This window comes from Bubalus kerabau, chromosome 8, assembly GCF_029407905.1.
Source record: "Bubalus kerabau isolate K-KA32 ecotype Philippines breed swamp buffalo chromosome 8, PCC_UOA_SB_1v2, whole genome shotgun sequence".
In the NCBI taxonomy this organism is placed as follows: domain Eukaryota; kingdom Metazoa; phylum Chordata; class Mammalia; order Artiodactyla; family Bovidae; genus Bubalus; species Bubalus kerabau.
This window is the reverse complement of record NC_073631.1, coordinates 50,607,579-50,625,670: the sequence shown is the minus strand read 5'-3', so window position 1 is coordinate 50,625,670 and position 18,092 is coordinate 50,607,579. Positions and strand designations below refer to the sequence as shown.

Here is an 18,092-nt window from a genome sequence, read left to right as displayed (position 1 = left end):
AAGGAGCAAGTGTCTTTTAATTTCATGGCTGCAGTCACCACCTGCAGTGATTTGGGAGCCCAAGAAAATAAAGTCTGTCACTGTTTCCACTGTTTCCCCATCTATTTGCTATGAAGTGATGGGATAAGATGCCATGATCTTAGTTTTCTGAATGTTGAGCTTTAAGCCAACTTTTTCACTCTCCTCTTTCACTTTCATCAAGAGGCTCTTTAGTTTTTCTTCGCTTTCTGCCATATGGGTGATGTCATCTGTATATCTGAGGTTATTGATATTTCTCCCGGCAATCTTGATTCCAGCTTGTGTATCCTCCAGCCCAGAGTTTCTCATGATGTACTCTGCGTATAAATTAAATAAGCAGGGTGACAATAGACAGCCTTGATGTACTCCTTTTCCTATTTGGAACCAGTCTGTTGTTCCATGTCCATTTCTAACTGTTGCTTCCTGACCTGCATACAGGTTTCTCAAGAGGCAGGTGAGGTGGTCTGGTATTCCCATCTCTTTCAGAATTTTCTACAGTCTGTTGTGATCCACACAGTCAAAGGCTTTGGCATAGTCAATAAAGCAGAAATAGATGTTTTTCTGGAACTCTCTTGCTTTTTCAATAATCCAACAGATGTTGGTGATTTGATCTGGTTCCTCTGCCTTTCCTAAATCCAGCTTGAACATCTGGAAGTTCACAGTTCATGTACTGTTGAAGCCTAGCTTTGAGAATTTTGAGCATTACTTTACTAGCATATGAGATGTTGGCTGTTTGGAAGCCAAATCCACAGGCAGCATCTTTTAAAGTATACAGATCAACTTTCATAGGGAAATACTAGGAAATGGACATATCTCTGCACCCTGTGTGCAAAGCCCTAGGGAAATAACAAGATAAGAGCTGTTCCTAGTAATAGTGAACATAAGGTCTGCTGGCTGCCAGAACCAGGCAGTCAAGGGCTTTGTACCCTGGGTGACAGCTGCAGAGGCCATGGCACCAGATATTTACACAAGATTTTTTAGGGAAATACTGGTGACTTGTTGGGGGGTGGCATGAAGGTGTTGCTTTCCAACCTCAGGAGAGATGTAGTCAGCCCCCAGATTTGTGTTAAATTAGAAGCCTGATCCTCAAACTGCAGATTTTAAAAATAAGCATATAGATCTCTTTCAGGGAAATGGGTTTCTAGTTCAGTCTGCTGCCTCTGTGCTGAGTTCACAGAGGAAGAGGACGGGGGATAACACTGTAAATCCTCAGGAACCCAGTTTTCTATAGCCTTGTGGGTCTTTTGGATGCAATCCCCACTGAATATCAGAGTTAGGTGTTTTGGAGCCCGTCCCTTGGGTGCAAGCCTTAAAATTTGAGTTGCTAGATGTTGAATAGGTCCAAACCCTTTACTCCTCAAGGTGAAGTTGGAAGTTGTGAGTTCTCTTCCAATTGTATGTCACTGTTCTGAGCATTGGGTTTATGACAAGATTGCATGTCAGTCTCTCCTAGCCATTTAAGTATGGGTGTTTTCTCATTTGCCTGATGTATATGAGTTACTCAGCTAGTTTCTGGATTTCTTTCCGAAGGAATTATTCCCTATGTAACTGTAGATTCTGTGCATCCATGGCAGGATGTTAGTTCAAGAGCATCTTATGTTGCTTTCTTGAACTAGAACTTCAGAACAGCTATATTTTTAAAAGCCTCCCTCAGTTCAGTTCAGTTCAGTTGCTCAGTCATGTCCGACTCTTTGCGACCCCATGAATTGCTGCACTCCAGGCCTCCCTGTCCATCACCAACTCCCGGAGTTCACTCAGACTCATGTCCATCGAGTCAGTGATGCCATCCAGTCATCTCATCCTCTGTCATCCCCTTCTCCTCCTGCCCCCAATCCCTCCCAGCATCAGAGTCTTTTCCAATGAGTCAGCTCTTCGCATGAGGTGGCCGAAGTACTGGAGTTTCAGCTTTAGCATCATTCCCTCCAAAGAAATCCCAGGGCTGATCTCCTTCAGAATGTACTGGTTGGATCTCCTTGCAGTCCGAGGGACTCTCAAGAGTCTTCTCCAACACCACAGTTCAAAAGCATCAATTCTTTGGCGCTCAGCCTTCTTCACAGTCCAACTCTCACATCCATACATGACCACAGGAAAAACCATAGCCTTGACTAGATGGACCTTTGTCGGCAAAGTAATGTCTCTGCTTTTGAATATGCTATCTAGGTTGGTCATAACTTTCCTTCCAAGGAGTAAGCGTCTTTTAATTTCATGGCTGCAGTCACCATCTGCAGTGATGTTGGAGCCCCCAAAAATAAAGTCTGACACTGTTTCCACTGTTTCCCCATCTATTTCCCATGAAGTGATGGGACCAGATGCCATGATCTTAATTTTCTGAATGTTGAGCTTTAAGCCAACTTTTTCACTCTCCACTTTCACTTTCATCAAGAGGCTTTTTAGTTCCTCTTCACTTTCTGCCATAAGGGTGGTGTCATCTGCATATCTGACAATCATAATTTGTTGCCTAGGTTAAGATTCTTCATTCTAAATTCTGATCTGAAGAGCTGGGGTAGGTTTCCTAAGGTATTCATTATTGTCTCTTGTTCCACAGGAGTCTTTTCAATGAACTAGAGAAAGGAAAGCACATCTTCCCATTCAGAAGTCCATGTTCCCACGGGCGGAATATTTTACAGGTAGGTCTACTGATTTGGAATTAAGATAAATGGGCCTGGAGAAGGCAGGCATGAGACAAATAGCTGAGAAATGTCTCTCAACCTAGAAAGAATTAAGGACCAACCTGAGTTGCTGGATGTTTTAATTGGAACTGTTATTGGATCAGGTCCTGTTATTGGCCACTTATAAAGTTGAACTCACAAATGATAGAAAAAGAAGTTGCTTTTATCAGAATACTAGCAATCTGGGGAGATGGTGGACTCATTATCTGCCCAAAACCATCTCTAAATATTCTGCTTGGCCATGAAAACTTTTAAAGGGAAACAAGGAAGTAATCGTAGTTAATCATTGAGATAGTCAGAGTCATCACCATCCCCTACTGTGTGCAGGCTTGTGTTCTCTTCATGGTCTTTCTTTAGATGCTATCTTGCTCACTCAGTTTCTTCATGAACTTACTGAAGGGGAATCTAGGGAAGAGATCTGGTCATCTGTTTATTATGTCGTCTTCACTTCTATTTCTTTTATTTATGGAATGAATCATCAGATTAGAAAAACTATTGTGTGATGAAAAGATTTTAAAGGTGTGCTGGGGCTGGAGATGAGTAGAGAATGGAGGTGCCTGCTTTAAGGTTAGTGACAAGGCAAAGGGTACCTCTTGCAGAGAGCTCTTTCCTGAAAAGAGCTTTATTCTACCAAAAGCTACTTATGGAACTGATGGAATAATAGAAGTTGGGGACTGTTTATTTTTGGCTAATGAAAACTAACCATTGGTTGTTGAGAGACAGGTAGGTTAATAAGAGCAGCAAATCCATCACAAAGTTGTTGAATTTAAGAAAGGATGGGGTGCTGAAGTTTGATGGCCATACTACATATGAATAAATTTGGGCAGGTCAGTGCCTCTAGAGCTTGGAGTCTGAGGGCAGGTGAGTGCTCCATAGAGAATTGCCCAATCTGACACCGACACTTTTGATGCTCAGATGGCCTTGATTTCTTAACCTTAATCAGTCATGGGACAGAGTGCCATATCTGTGGATTGCAGTGGGCTTTTTGACTTGGAAGGTGGTTGACCACACATGAACTGGGATACCCTGATTTATGTCAGTTGTTCAAGTCATTGTTTACACCTGTTGACTAAAAAAAGGTGTACAACTTGAGAGTTGCAATTTAAGCTTTATTTGGGGCAAAAGGAGGACTGCAGCCTGGGAAGCAGCATCTCAGATAGCTCTGAGAGACTGCTCCAAAGCAACTGGGGGGGAAAGTCAATATATAAGGTTTTGGTGAAGGGGGACATCAGTACCATAAAGCACTCAATTTATAAAAGGATTTTTGTTAGTCATGAGGATCTGATGTCACCATGAAGGAATTTAGTGCTTCTCTAGATATGAGGAGATGCAAGGATGGAGATCATAAAATCTGTTCCTAAAAACATCCAACTATCTAAAGACCTGTCCCACCAGATTCCCTGGAGCACAGAGTGCCTCACTCCACCCTGACCTCCCTCAGGGGTTGTTGAAGGGCCACAGCTATAGCAGGATGGGGTTCAATTTCCATAGAGGCAGATGGCAAATGCCTTTGTTGTTCAGTCATTGGCAATGCATTTGGTAAGTGCCAATTTGTAGTTGACATGGCCCCCTTGTAGTCATAAATCCAACCATACTTGGAGTGGGGGAGCATTTCATGACCATTTTGTCCTGCATTGCTGGGAAGGCTCATTCCCAGTTCTGAAGAAGGTTTTTGTTGATAAGACACTCAGTGTGCTATTACTGGACTAGGTCCTAATAGTCAAAGTCTCTGGACACCTGTCTTCTAGTTATGGTCCAGGAAACTATTCCCTCTCATTGCATCTTTTCATACCTAGAGTTACACTATTACAATCATTGATCATATATTGAGCTATACATTTGATCAACTGCTTCAAGTCTAGTTATCATTTTCGTCAGAGGCTCAGTCATATACTTGGTAATACAAAGAATAATAATCTTGTGAAACAAGCAAAATGCAAATGGCATAGTTAATAACATTAGTGGAATTAAAAGTAAATATTTTAGCCATGAGCCTCCCACACCAAACCAGTTTTTTGTTTTTTTGTTTTTTTTTTTTTGAAAGATCGTCAAGACTAGGGAATGAGTCACTTAAAGCAGAAATCTGATTTTTCGTATGGTTCATCAAATGTGTTACATTAAAGGATTTATCAGGTATGAAAATGTAGCATTCACTTTGAATTATAGCACAGATATCTCCCTAAGATGCTGTAAGTTGTCAAGGGCCTGGACTAGGTAGCACTGCCTTTCTCATCATAGAGATCTCAGAATTCAATAGGCTAATAGCCCAGTTACTATCATTTAAAGCTTATGAAAGTTGTTAAGGCTTTGATATGGTCAATTACATCCTCTAACCCCATTGAAGGCACACACAAACATACACAAAAGCTGTTAAATGGTCCTACCAGTAGAATACACATCTTTGACCCATTGGGATCATACCAATAGTAGATTGTTTGGGGTTACCTCTAATTTGTTAACATGTATGACCTTAAATTCATGGGAATCCCAGGCTACACCTTCATATCTATCCCTGTAGATGTGAAGGCCACAAATTAGTGCCACAAATCCATTGATTTCCATACCAATCACTCTCTCTAAGGATAATAATGGACATAGTTCATAAAGCACCCAGCATTATCTCATAATTACCAAGTTGATCATTTTTAGTATGATTTAACCATTCCCAACATAGAGGAGCTTTTAAACTTCAATGACCATAGCCTGGTGTTAACCATGTAGATCCTCCTCATAATTGTGGGAGCTTTCCTTTTAACAGATGAGAGGCTAATTTTTTATTTAGGCTTAGCTCGTCACTCTGATTAAGTTTGAATGACCCTAAGAGAAAACTTAAATCTATGGCCAGCATTAGAACAGGTATTATTATTAATTGGCCAGGTGAGAGGATCCCATCTAGTAATATCATGAATAGATAAAAGCTCATATCTCATTTACATTTTTTAGAAGTTTCTTCACTCAAGGTAATTTCCTTGCTGACAAAATGTAACAGATATAATAATAATATTTAACTTATATTAAACCTAGGTACAATGAAAATATTCTGCTTAATGTTAATTACTCTTAGACATGTCTATATTAATTAGATGAAATAAACATTAATATCAGGTATTTAGTACTGAATATTTCCCAGTTCACATGAACCTGAAATTCATTTAGGTTAATTTCTCTTGTATTTAGAACTATTTGATTTGTAAGTGCTTAATTTTTTTAAGGCCAATTAAATTAGAGCTTAGTTACAAACTAAGTTACAAACTGATCTCAGCAATCAGCAATATTATCCAAAATTCAAAGACACACATTGAGATATACATATATCCAAACAGACACAAGAGATCCTATAGCTTTGTTTTCCAAACTTAGTTGTGAATACTAGTTGTCAAAAATGGTTGGAATAAGATTTTAAAAGGCTTTGTTCCCCTTTTTCTTTTTCTTTTGGTTTTAGGAATTAGAGATTGGCACTATGTTTCTCATACCAACCCTATGAGGGATGTAATAACAAAAACAGTAACAAAATTTAGTTCTAAGACCATGTCTCCCAAACTCTCCCTACAAAGAAAGCCTTCATAGCAAAGTAATAAGGAGACTGACTCTGAAGATCCTGATTTTATATACTGGTCCACCATTCACTTATTTATATGACCTGGTTCCTTAACTTCTGCATGCCTTACTTATCTTATATAGGAAGTGGGTCATAATAGTATCTGCCTCACTGGATTAATGGAGAATTAAATAAATATATTGCTAGGCACTTAGAACAGGGCCAGTACATAGAAAATATTGTCTAAATGTCTGTGATTAATAACATAATTTCAGGGAGAATTGGATAAGGGAAGATTCATAGTTGACTATTATCTATCGTTTCTATAGGGAGAATGGAAGACATGTCTGTTGATAATAATAGGAATCTGTAACATCATATTGCCATACAAATGGTAGTAGCATGGAGGAATTAGGAGCCCAGAGGGTGAGCCAGAAAACCTGAGCTCAAATTTGACTGCCAATTACAAACTGTATGACTTCAGACAGTTTACTTACCTTCTTTGTACTTCAACTGCCATGTTAGTAAAATACTAATAGTAACACTAGCCACTGCATAAGGTTGTTATAAGGCTTAAATGAGTTATTCCATGTAAGTAAAGGAGTCATATCAGGCCTTAGGCTCTAGTAAGTGCTACATACTAGCTACTAGGGCTTCCCGGGTAGCACTAGTAGTGACGAATCCTCCTTTCGATGCAGGAGACATGGGTTCAATCCCTGGGTCAGGAAGATACCCTGGAGTAGGAAATGGCAACCTGCTCCAGTATTCTTGCCCAGAAAATTCCTTCGAGAGAGGAGCCTGGCACTATGGCCCTGCAAAAGGTCAAACACAAAAGAGCAAGTGAGCATGCACACATACACTAGCTACTATAATAAGAAGGGTATCTTAGATATTAATTTTTTTCTTTTATGTACTTTATTGTTCTTTGTATCAGCTAGTCTTCACACAATTGTAACTCTTTCCTCAATGAGATTTAAAGAAAGTGAAAGTGAAAGTCATTTAGTCGTGTCTGACTCTTTGCGACTCCATAGACTCAGTCCATGGAATTCTCCAGGCCAGAATACTGGAATGGGTAGCCTTTCCCTTCTCCGGGGATCTTCCCAACCCAGGGATTGAACCGAGGTCTCCCACATTGCAGGCAGATTCTTTACCAGCTGAGCCACAAGGGAAGCCCAAGAATACTGGAGTGGATAGCCTATCCCTTACCCAGCAGATCTTCCTGACCAAGGAATTGAACTGAGGCCTCCTGGATCACAGGCAGATTCTTTACCAACTGAGCTATGAGGGAAGCCCAAATCCCTGAATGAGATTTAAAGAAGTCTCTCCAATTCAACATTTTTCATATATAGCTCCAACACATGGCATATTATGACATGAGGAATAGGATTCAGATATGTGTTCTGCCCCTAAATAGCTCCCAAGATCTTAGGAAAGATGGTGATGTCTTTTGATAAGACATCACACTGTGATAAACATTATAAGAGAGGTGGTATTACAGTGAGATCAGGCCCGAGAGCTGAGCCAGAGACTCTGACTAGAAGGTAAAAAGGCCTTATAGAGGGGATAACATTTGGGTTGGGCCAGGACGTGTAAGATTTTCTCAGAAGAAGACTAGAAATTGTTTAAGACACAGGTTCCTCACCTCCAGCAATGATCTGAAAGCATGTAAAAACATGAACTTTGAGGTTTTTACTGAAAATCTGTGGATCTAACACTTTCCCAAGTGATACTGATGGTGCTGGCCCAGGCCCCATACTTTGAGAAGCACTAAGTTAAGATAAGGCTTCCCTGGTGGTTCAGTTGGTAAAGAGACTGCCTGTAATGCAGAAGACCTGGGTTCGATCCCTGGGTCGGGAAGATCCCCTGCAGAAGGGAATGGCAACCCATACCAGAATTCTTCTCCAGAGAATCCCAAGGATAGAGGAGCCTGGCTAGCTACAGTCCATGGGGTCACAAAGAGTCAGACACGACTGAGCGAATAAAGCTTAAATTAAGATCAATAGTTCACCCTGGTTTCACTTCACTTTAGAATTCCTTGGGCAACTGAAACGAACCAACAAACAAACAAAACTGTCAGAATGACATCAGGTATTGGTATTTAAAAAAAACAGACTGTTCAGCTTACTTCTTGGCAACTGCGATTGAGTGCCTCTGGGTTCAGGCTGAATTTTACAGGGCACTTTCATGAGCTTCATTGATCCTCTCTTGGTTTGAGGTATTATTATTGCTATCCCACTTCATGGTGGCTTTGACTTTATCTTGGAGACACAGATAAGTGAGGATTTGTTGAGGGTCACTAAGTCCTTGGTGAATCTGGACTTGAACCCAGGACACTGGCTAATCAATTGCCTGTTTTGAAGCTGGAGATAAGTAATGCATCCAGGGAGAATGGTGTGAATATGTACAGGAGTGAACACAGAGTGTGTCAAAGTGTGAGTGGTCAGTTGGGGTGGCTGGGCCAGGGATGCCTCAGGAAGATGAGGCTGGGGCAGTTTGGGGCCATGGCAAAGGGGCTACAAAGTCATGTTTAGAAACAAGAACTTTATCGGGCAAGCATTAGGAAGCCATTAAAAGGTGCATATTAAGAACAAAAATTTAATATTTTCTAAGAACCAAAGTCTGGGATGGCCCCTGTGCTCCATGATTACTATACAGTATCCCCAGTTCTCAAAACAATGCTATAAAGTGGGGCTTATTTGATGAATGAGGAAACAGGTGCAGAAGGGTCAAGTGGCTCACTGGTCACAGGGGCAACAAGTGGCTGAACCTGAATTCAAAGGCAAGTTTGTCAACTCTAAAATCTATACAGTTTTCATAATGTTGCACCAACATGATTTGGAGGTGTTTATCTTTTATTTTGGGGGGGGGGCTCCAAAATCACTGCAGATGGTGATTGCAGCCATGAAATTAAAAGACGCTTACTCCTTGGAAGGAAAGTTCTGAGCAACCTAGACAGCATATTAAAAAGCAGAGACATTACTTTGCCAACAAAGGTCCGTCTAGTCAAGGCTATGGTTTTTCCAGTAGTCATGTATGGATGTGAGAGTTGGACTGTGAAGAAAGCTGAGCGCTGAAGAATTGATGCTTTTTTTTTTCTTTTTTTTAATTTTATTTTATTTTTAAACTTTACAATATTGTATTAGTTTTGCCAAATATCGAAATGAATCTGCCACAGGTATACCTGTGTTCCCCATCCTCAACCCTTCTCCCTCCTCCCTCCCCATACCCTCCCTCTGGGTCGTCCCAGTGCACCAGCCCCAAGCATCCAGTATCGTGCATCGAACCTGGACTGGTGACTCGTTTCATACATGATATTACACATGTTTCAATGCCATTCTCCCAAATCTCCCGACCCTCTCCCTCTCCCACAGAGTCCATAAGACTGATCTATACATCAGTGTCTCTTTTGCTGTCCCATACACAGGGTTATTGTTACCATCTTTCTAAATTCCATATATATGCGTTAGTATACTTTATTGGTGTTTTTCTTTCTGGCTTACTTCACTCTGTATAATAGGTTCCAGTTTCATCCACCTCATTAGAACTGATTCAAATGTGTTGTTTTTAATGGCTGAGTAATACTCCATTGTGTATATGTACCACAGCTGTCTTATCCATTCATCTGCTGATGGGCATCTAGGTTGCTTCCATGTCCTGGCTACTATAAACAGTGCTGCGATGAACATTGGGGTACACGTGTCTCTTTCCCTTCTGGTTTCCTCAGTGTGTATGCCCAGCAGTGGGATTGCTGGATCATAAGGTAGTTCTATTTCCAGTTTTTTAAGGAATCTCCACACTGTTCTCCATAGTGGCTGTACTAGTTTGCATTCCCACCAACAGTGTAAGAGGGTTCCCTTTTCTCCACACCCTCTCCAGCATTTATTGCTTGTAGACTTTTGGATCGCAGCCATTCTGACTGGCGTGATATGGTACCTCATAGTGGTTTTGATTTGCATTTCTCTGATCATGAGTGATGTTGAGCATCTTTTCATGTGTTTGTTAGCCATCCGTATGTCTTCTTTGGAGAAATGTCTATTTAGTTCTTTGGCCCATTTTTTGATTGGGTCATTTATTTTTCTGGAGTTGAGCTGTAGGATTTGCTTGTATATTTTTGAGATTAGTTGTTTGTCAGTTGCTTCATTCGCTATTATTTTCTCCCATTCTGAAGGCAGACTTTTCACCTTGCTAATAGTTTCCTTTGTTGTTCAGAAGCTTTTAAGTTTAATTAGGTCCCATTTGTTTATTTTTGCTTTTATTTCCAATATTCTGGGAGGTGGGTCATAGAGGATCCTGCTGTGATGTATGTCAGAGAGTGTTTTGCCTATGTTCTCCTCTAGGAGTTTTATAGTTTCTGGTCTTACATTGAGATCTTTAATCCGTTTTGAGTTTATTTTTGTGTATGGTGTTAGAAAGTGTTCTAGTTTCATTCTTTTACAAGTGGTTGACCAGATTTCCCAGCACCACTTGTTAAAGAGATTGTCTTTAATCCATTGTATATTCTTGTCTCCTTTGTCAAAGATAAGGTGCCCATATGTGCGTGGATTTATCTCTGGGCTTTCTATTTTGTTCCATTGATCAATATTTCTGTCTTTGTGCCAGTACCATTCTGTCTTGATGACTGTGGCTTTGTAATAGAGCCTGAAGTCAGGTAGGTTGATTCCTCCAGTTCCATTCTTCTTTCTCAAGATAGCTTTGGCTATTCGAGGTTTTTTGTATTTCCATACAAATTGTGAAATTATTTGTTCTAGCTCTGTGAAGAACACCGTTGGTAGCTTGATAGGGATTGCATTGAATCTATAAATTGCTTTGGGTAGTATACTCATTTTCACTATATTGATTCTTCCAATCCATGAACATGGTATATTTCTCCATCTATTACTGTCCTCTTTGATTCCTTTCACCAGTGTTTTATAGTTTTCTATACATAGGTCTTTAGTTTCTTTAGGTAGATATATTCCTAAGTATTTTATTCTTTCCGTTGCAATGGTGAATGGAATTGTTTCCTTAATTTCCCTTTCTGTTTTCTCATTATTAGTGTATAGGAATGCAAGGGATTTCTCTGTGTTGATTTTATATGCTGCAACTTTAGTATAATCATTGATTAGTTCTAGTAATTTTCTGGTGGAGTCTTTAGGGTTTTCTATGTAGAGGATCATGTCATCTGCAGATAGTGAGAGCTTTACTTCTTCTTTTCCAATTTGGATTCCTTTTATTTCTTTTTCTGCTCTGATTGCTGTGGCCAAAACTTCCAAAACTATGTTGAATAGTAATGGTGAAAGTGGGCACCCTTGTCTTGTTCCTGACTTTAGGGAAAATGCTTTCAATTTTTCACCATTGAGGATAATGTTTGCTGTGGGTTTGTCATATATAGCTTTTATTATGTTGAGGGATGTTCCTTCTATTCCTGCTTTCTGGAGAGTTTTGATCATAAATGGATGTTGAATTTTGTCAAAGGCTTTCTCTGCATCTATTGAGATAATCATATGGCTTTTATTTTGCAATTTGTTAATGTGGTGTATTACATTGATTGATTTGCGGATATTGAAGAATCCTTGCATCCCTGGGATAAAGCCCACTTGGTCATGGTGTATGATCTTTTTAATGTGTTGTTGGATTCTGATTGCTAGAATTTTGTTAAGGATTTTTGCATCTAAGTTCATCAGTGATATTGGCCTGTAGTTTTCTTTTTTTGTGGGATCTTTGTCAGGTTTTTTTATTAGGGTGATGGTGGCCTCATAGAATGAGTTTGGAAGTTTACCTTCCTCTGCAATTTTCTGGAAGAGTTTGAGCAGGATAGGGGTTCGCTCTTCTCTAAATTTTTGGTAGACTTCAGCTGTGAAGCCGTCTGGACCTGGGCTTTTGTTTGCTGGAAGATTTCTGATTACAGTTTCAATTTCCATGCTTGTGATGGGTCTGTTAAGATTTTCTATTTCTTCCTGGTCAAGTTTTGGAAAGTTGTACTTTTCTAAGAATTTGTCCATTTCTTCCAAGTTGTCCATTTTATTGGCATATAATTGTTGATAGTAGTCTCTTATCCTTTGTATTTGTGTGTTGTCTGTTGTGATCTCTCCATTTTCATTTCTAATTTTATTGATTTGATTTTTCTCCCTTTGTTTCTTGATGAGTCTGGCTAATGGTTTGTCAATTTTATTTATCCTTTCAAAGAACCAGCTTTTGGCTTTGTTGATTTTTGCTATGGTCTCTTTTGTTTCTTTTGCATTTATTTCTGCTCTAATTTTTAAGATTTCTTTCCTTCTACTAACCCTGGGGGTCTTCATTTCTTCCTTTTCTAGTTGCTTTAGGTGTAGGGTTATTTATTTGACTTTTTTCTTGTTTCTTGAGGTGTGCCTGTATTGCTATGAACTTTCCCCTTAGGACTGCTTTTACAGTGTCCCACAGGTTTTGGGTTGTTGTGTTTTTATTTTCATTCGTTTCTATGCAAATTTTGATTTCTTTTTTGATTTCTTCTGTGATTTGTTGGTTATTCAGCAGCGTGTTGTTCAGCCTCCATATGTTGGAATTTTTAATAGATTTTCTCCTGTAATTGAGATCTAATCTTACTGCATTGTGGTCAGAAAAATGCTTGGAATGATTTCAATTTTTTTGAATTTACCAAGGCTAGATTTATGGCCCAGGATGTGATCTATCCTGGAGAAGGTTCCGTGTGCGCTTGAGAAAAAGGTGAAATTCATTGTTTTGGGATGAAATGTCCTATAGATATCAATTAGGTCCAACTGGTCTATTGTATCATTTAAAGTTTGTGTTTCCTTGTTAATTTTCTGTTTAGTTGATCTATCCATAGGTGTGAGTGGGGTGTTAAAGTCTCCCACTATTATTGTGTTATTTTTAATTTCTCCTTTCATACTTGTTAGCATTTGTCTTACATACTGCGGTGCTCCCGTGTTGGGTGCATATATATTTATAATTGTTATGTCTTCTTCTTGGATTGATCCTTTGATCATTATGTAGTGACCATCTTTGTCTCTTTTCACAGCCTTTGTTTTAAAGTCTATTTTATCTGATATGAGTATTGCTACTCCTGCTTTCCTTTGGTCCCTATTTGCATGGAAGATCTTTTTCCAGCCCTTCACTTTCAGTCTGTATGTGTCCCCTGTTTTGAGGTGGGTCTCTTGTAGACAACATATGTAGGGGTCTTGTTTTTGTATCCATTCAGCCAGTCTTTGTCTTTTGGTTGGGGCATTCAACCCATTTACGTTTAAGGTAATTACTGATAAGTATGATCCCGTTGCCATTTACTTTATTGTTTTGGGTTCGAATTTATACACCGTTTTTGTGTTTCCTGTCTAGAGAATATCCTTTAGTATTTGTTGGAGAGCTGGTTTGGTGGTGCTGAATTCTCTCAGCTTTTGCTTGTCTGAAAAGCTTTCGATTTCTCTTTCATATTTGAATGAGATCCTTGCTGGGTACAATAATCTGGGCTGTAGGTTATTTTCTTTCATTACTTTAAGTATGTCTTGCCATTCCCTCCTGGCTTGAAGAGTTTCTTTTGAAAGATCAGCTGTTATCCTTATGGGAATTCCCTTGTGTGTTATTTGTTGTTTTTCCCTTGCTGCTTTTAATATTTGTTCTTTGTGTTTGATCTTTGTTAATTTGATTAATATGTGTCTTGGGGTGTTTCGCCTTGGGTTTATCCTGTTTGGGACTCTCTGGGTTTCTTGGACTTGGGTGATTATTTCCTTCCCCATTTTAGGGAAGTTTTCAACTATTATCTCTTCAAGTATTTTCTCATGGTCTTTCTTTTTGTCTTCTTCTTCTGGGATCCCTATGATTCGAATGTTGTAGCGTTTAATATTGTCCTGGAGGTCTCTGAGATTGTCCTCATTTCTTTTAATTCGTTTTTCTTTTATCCTCTCTGATTCTTTTATTTCTACCATTCTATCTTCTAATTCACTAATCCTATCTTCTGCCTCTGTTATTCTACTATTTGTTGCCTCCAGAGTGTTTTTAATTTCATTTATTGCATTATTCATTATATATTGACTCTCTCTTATTTCTTCTAGGTCCTTGTTAAACCTTTCTTGCATCTTCTAAATCTTTGTCTCCAGGCTATTTATCTGTGATTCTATTTTGATTTCAAGATTTTGGATCAATTTCACTATGATTATTCGGAATTCTTTATCAGGTAAATTCCCTATCTCTTCCTCTTTGTTTGGTTTGGTGGGGCATTTATCCTGTTTCTTTATCTGCTGGCTATTCCTCTGTCTCTTCATCTTGTTTAAATTGCTGAGTTTGGGGTGTCCTTTCTGTATTCTGGCAGTTTGTGGAGCTCTCTTTATTGTGGCGTTTCCTCATTCTGTGTGGGTTTTTACAGGTGGCTTGTCAAGGTTTCTTGGTTAGGGAAGCTTGTGTCGGTGTTCTGGTGGGTGGAGCTGTATTTCTTCTCTCTGGAGTGCAATGAAATGTCCAGTAATGAGTTATGGGATGTCTATGGTTTTGGGGTGACTTTGGGCTGCCTGTATCTTGGAGCTCAGGGCTGTGTTCCTTGTTGCCGGAGAATTTGCTTGGTATGTCTTGCCCTGAAACTTGGCCCTTGTGTGGTGCTTGGTTTCAGTGCAGGTATGGAGGCATTTGATGAGCTCCTGTCAATTAATGTTCCTTGGAGTCAGGAGCTCTGTGGAGTCAGGGTTTGGACTTAAGCCTCCTGCTTCCTGTTATTGGTCTTATTTTTACAGTAGTTTCAAAGCTTCTTCTATACAGCACCATTGATAAAACATCTACGTTAAAGATGAAAAGTTTGTCTACCGTGAGGGTCACCCAGAGGGGTTCACAGTGTTACATGGACAAGAGAAGAGGGAGGAGGGAGTTAGAGGTGACACGAATGAGATGAGGTGGAATCAATAGAGGAGAGAGTAGGCTAGCCAGTAATCTCTTCCTTATGTGCACTCCACAATTGGACTGCTCAGAGTTGTTCACGGAGTTATACAGAGAAGAGAAGAAGGAGGAAGGTGACAGAGGTGGCCAGGAGGATAGAAGGGGGGAATGAAAAGGAGGGAGACAGATCCAGCCAGTAGTCAGTTCCCTAAGTGTTCTCCACCATCTGGAACACTCAGAAATTTACAGAGTTGGGTAGAGTAGAGAGGGGTTAGGGAGGAGACACAGGCGACCTGGTGGAGAAAAAGGAGACTCCAAAGGGAGAGAGAGCAGTCAAGCCAGTAATCTCGCTCCCTAGTGAAAAATGGGTACTGAAGATTGGGTTCTTAAAGGTACAAAATTGGTAACAAATACATAAAAGCAAAAATTAAAAATCTAGAGTAGAGTTTGGAATTTCAAAAATACGATGTTAAAGAAAAGAAGAAGGAAAAGAAAGAGAAAAACGAACAAACAAAAACAAACAAGGTCGTGAAAATTATAAAGAAAATATAGGCACAGAATTGATAACTAATACCAAAAAGCAAAAGTTAAAAATCTAGAGTAGAGTTTGGAATTTCAAAAATACAATGTTAAAAAAAGAAGAAGAAAAAGAAAGAGAAAAAAAAAAAAAAACATGAACAAACAAAGTCACTTAAATTATAAAGAAAATACAGGTACAAAATTGATAACAAATACCAAAAAAAGCATAAATTAAAAATCTAGAGTAGAGTTTGGAATTTCAGATATACAGTGTTATTTAAAAGAAGAAGAGAAAGAAACAGAGAAAAAGAAATAGAAAAAATAATAAAGGGTCACAGAAATTATAAAAAACAAAAACAACAACTATAGGTACAAAATTGATAACATATACCAAAAAGCTAAAATTAAAAATCTAGAGTAGAGTTTGGAATTTCAAAACTACAATGTTAAAGATAAGAAGAAAAAAAAAAAAAACAAGGTCAAAAAAATTATAAAAAAAAATATATGAAATTTGCTTTAAAAAAAATAGGGTCTTCTTTTTTTTTTTTTTTTTTTTTGCAAAGTAATCGGTTATAAAAGTGAAAATTAAAGGAATAATAGAGGACTTAAAAAAAATTTTTTTAATTAAAAAAAATAAAAAGAAAGAAAGAATGATAGTAAAAATATATCTAGGACTTTCTCCAGTTTTGTTGTGAGTATTGTGGGTTCAGTTCATTTTTGGCTAGTTCCTTGGTCTGACTTATATTTCTCAAGATCTATAGGCCCCTTCCTATGTAGTTGGTATTAACCACAGGGTTTTAATCTATTGCCTGTAGCTTCCAAGGCGGTTCCCTCTGTTATAGCTTCTTCTGTTTGCTTCTTCTGTTGGTCTCTTCAGTGTCTGGTTTCCGCCCTGACACAAAGGGGACGGTGGAGGACACTTTTTTTTCTTTTTTTTTAGGCTCACTTGTTCAGTCGCACTGAGGGGAGGTAGGGAGGAATGCTGCAAACAAATAACACTGGCGTGTGCTCGCAGTGCCTCAGCCACACTGGGTCTGCCCCCGCTTATGGCGCATGTAGCCTCCCTGCCCACACTGCTCAGGCTCTAGGTTGCTCCACCGGGAACCATCCGTGGCCTGCGTTTTGTGCTCTTCCCAGATCCGAGCAGCTCAGGTGATGAGGTGTTTGGCGCGCATGATTGCTGCGACTTATCGCCTCCCCGCCACTCGGTTATCTAGGAGTGCAACCAGCGCACCTTCTCAGGCAGATGTTGACTGTCCAGACCCCCAAGAAGTTATAGTTAGCAAAGAAGCCTGCTTACAGTTTTATAGATAGTGTCTCTCTGGGGCTGCGATCGTCCCCTTCCGGCACTGGCTGCCTATCACTGGAGGGGGATGGTCTGCCGCCGGCTATTTCTGTTCAGTCCTTTGTTCTGTGCGCGGGCCTGGCGATGTCTTAGGTTAGGGCTGGCTTTTCGCGTGGTAGATATCCCACAGTCTGGTTTGCTAGCCCAAATTATTTCGCTCAGATAGCGCTCGGGGTATTCAGGCCAGATCCTTGCGATGCAGCCCACGCTGCGCCTCCCTGCCCAGCCCTCGCTTGCTAATGGCGGATGCAGGCGTCTGCGCTGCTTCTCCGCTGGGGGAGTTACCTTAGGGCTCACAATGTGTGGGTTTTAACTGTTTGTTTATTTTTCCTCCCTGTTATGTTGCCCTCTGTGCTTCCAAGGCTCGGCACAGATTTGGCAGTAAGAAGGTTTCCTGGTGTTTGGAAACTTCTCTCTTTTTAAGACTCCCTTCCCGGGACGGAACTCCATTCCTCCCTCTTTTGTCTCTTTTTTTGTCTTTTATATTTTTTTCCTACCTCCTTTCAAAGACTTGGGTTGCTTTTCTGGGTGCCTGATGTCCTCTGCCGGCATTCAGAAGTTGTTTTGTGGAAGTTACTCGGCGTTTAAATGTTCTTTTGATGAATTTGTGGGGGAGAAAGTGTTCTCCCTGTCCTACTCCTCCGCCATCTTAGCTCCTCCTCCAGAATTGATGCTTTTGAACTGTGGTGTTGGAGAAGACTCTGGACAGTCCCTTGGACCACAAGGAGATCCAACCAGTCCATTCTAAAGGAGATCAGCCCTAGGTGTTCTTTGGAAGGAATGATGCTAAAGCTGAAACTCCAGTACTTTGGCCACCTCATGTGAAGAGTTGACTCATTGGAAATGACTCTGATGCTGGGAGGGATTGGGGGCAGGAGGAGAAGGGGATGACAGAGGATGAGATGGCTGGATGGCATCACCAACACGATAGACATGAGTTTGAGTGAACTCCGGGAGTTGGTGATAGACAGGGAGGCCTGGCGTGCTGCAATTTATGGGGTCGCAAAGAGTCAGACATGACTGAGTGACTGAACTGAAGAAACATCTTTTTTGTTCAGCCTTTAATTTTGGAATAATTTATTATATAAAAGAGCCATAAGAAAATAATTCAGCATTTCTATACATCCTTCACCCAGCTTCCCCTAATATTCATTGTATATAACCGTGGTAC

The 18,092-nt window shown here is 39.9% G+C and overlaps 1 protein-coding gene across 9 annotated transcripts in view; it reads left to right on the top strand.

The window, feature by feature from the left end:
- Positions 1–18,092, top strand: part of NAMPT (nicotinamide phosphoribosyltransferase) — a 378,494-nt gene that overhangs the window by 56,345 nt on the left and 304,057 nt on the right. For 8 of the 9 annotated variants that reach the window (XM_055590238.1, XM_055590236.1, XM_055590235.1 and 5 more), the window contains exon 2: positions 2,564–2,645. The exons of the other annotated variant lie outside the window; for it this stretch is intronic. The gene's annotated coding sequence lies outside the window, so the exon portion shown is untranslated. The remainder of the gene's footprint in view (positions 1–2,563; positions 2,646–18,092) is intronic. 9 annotated transcript variants of the gene reach the window in all.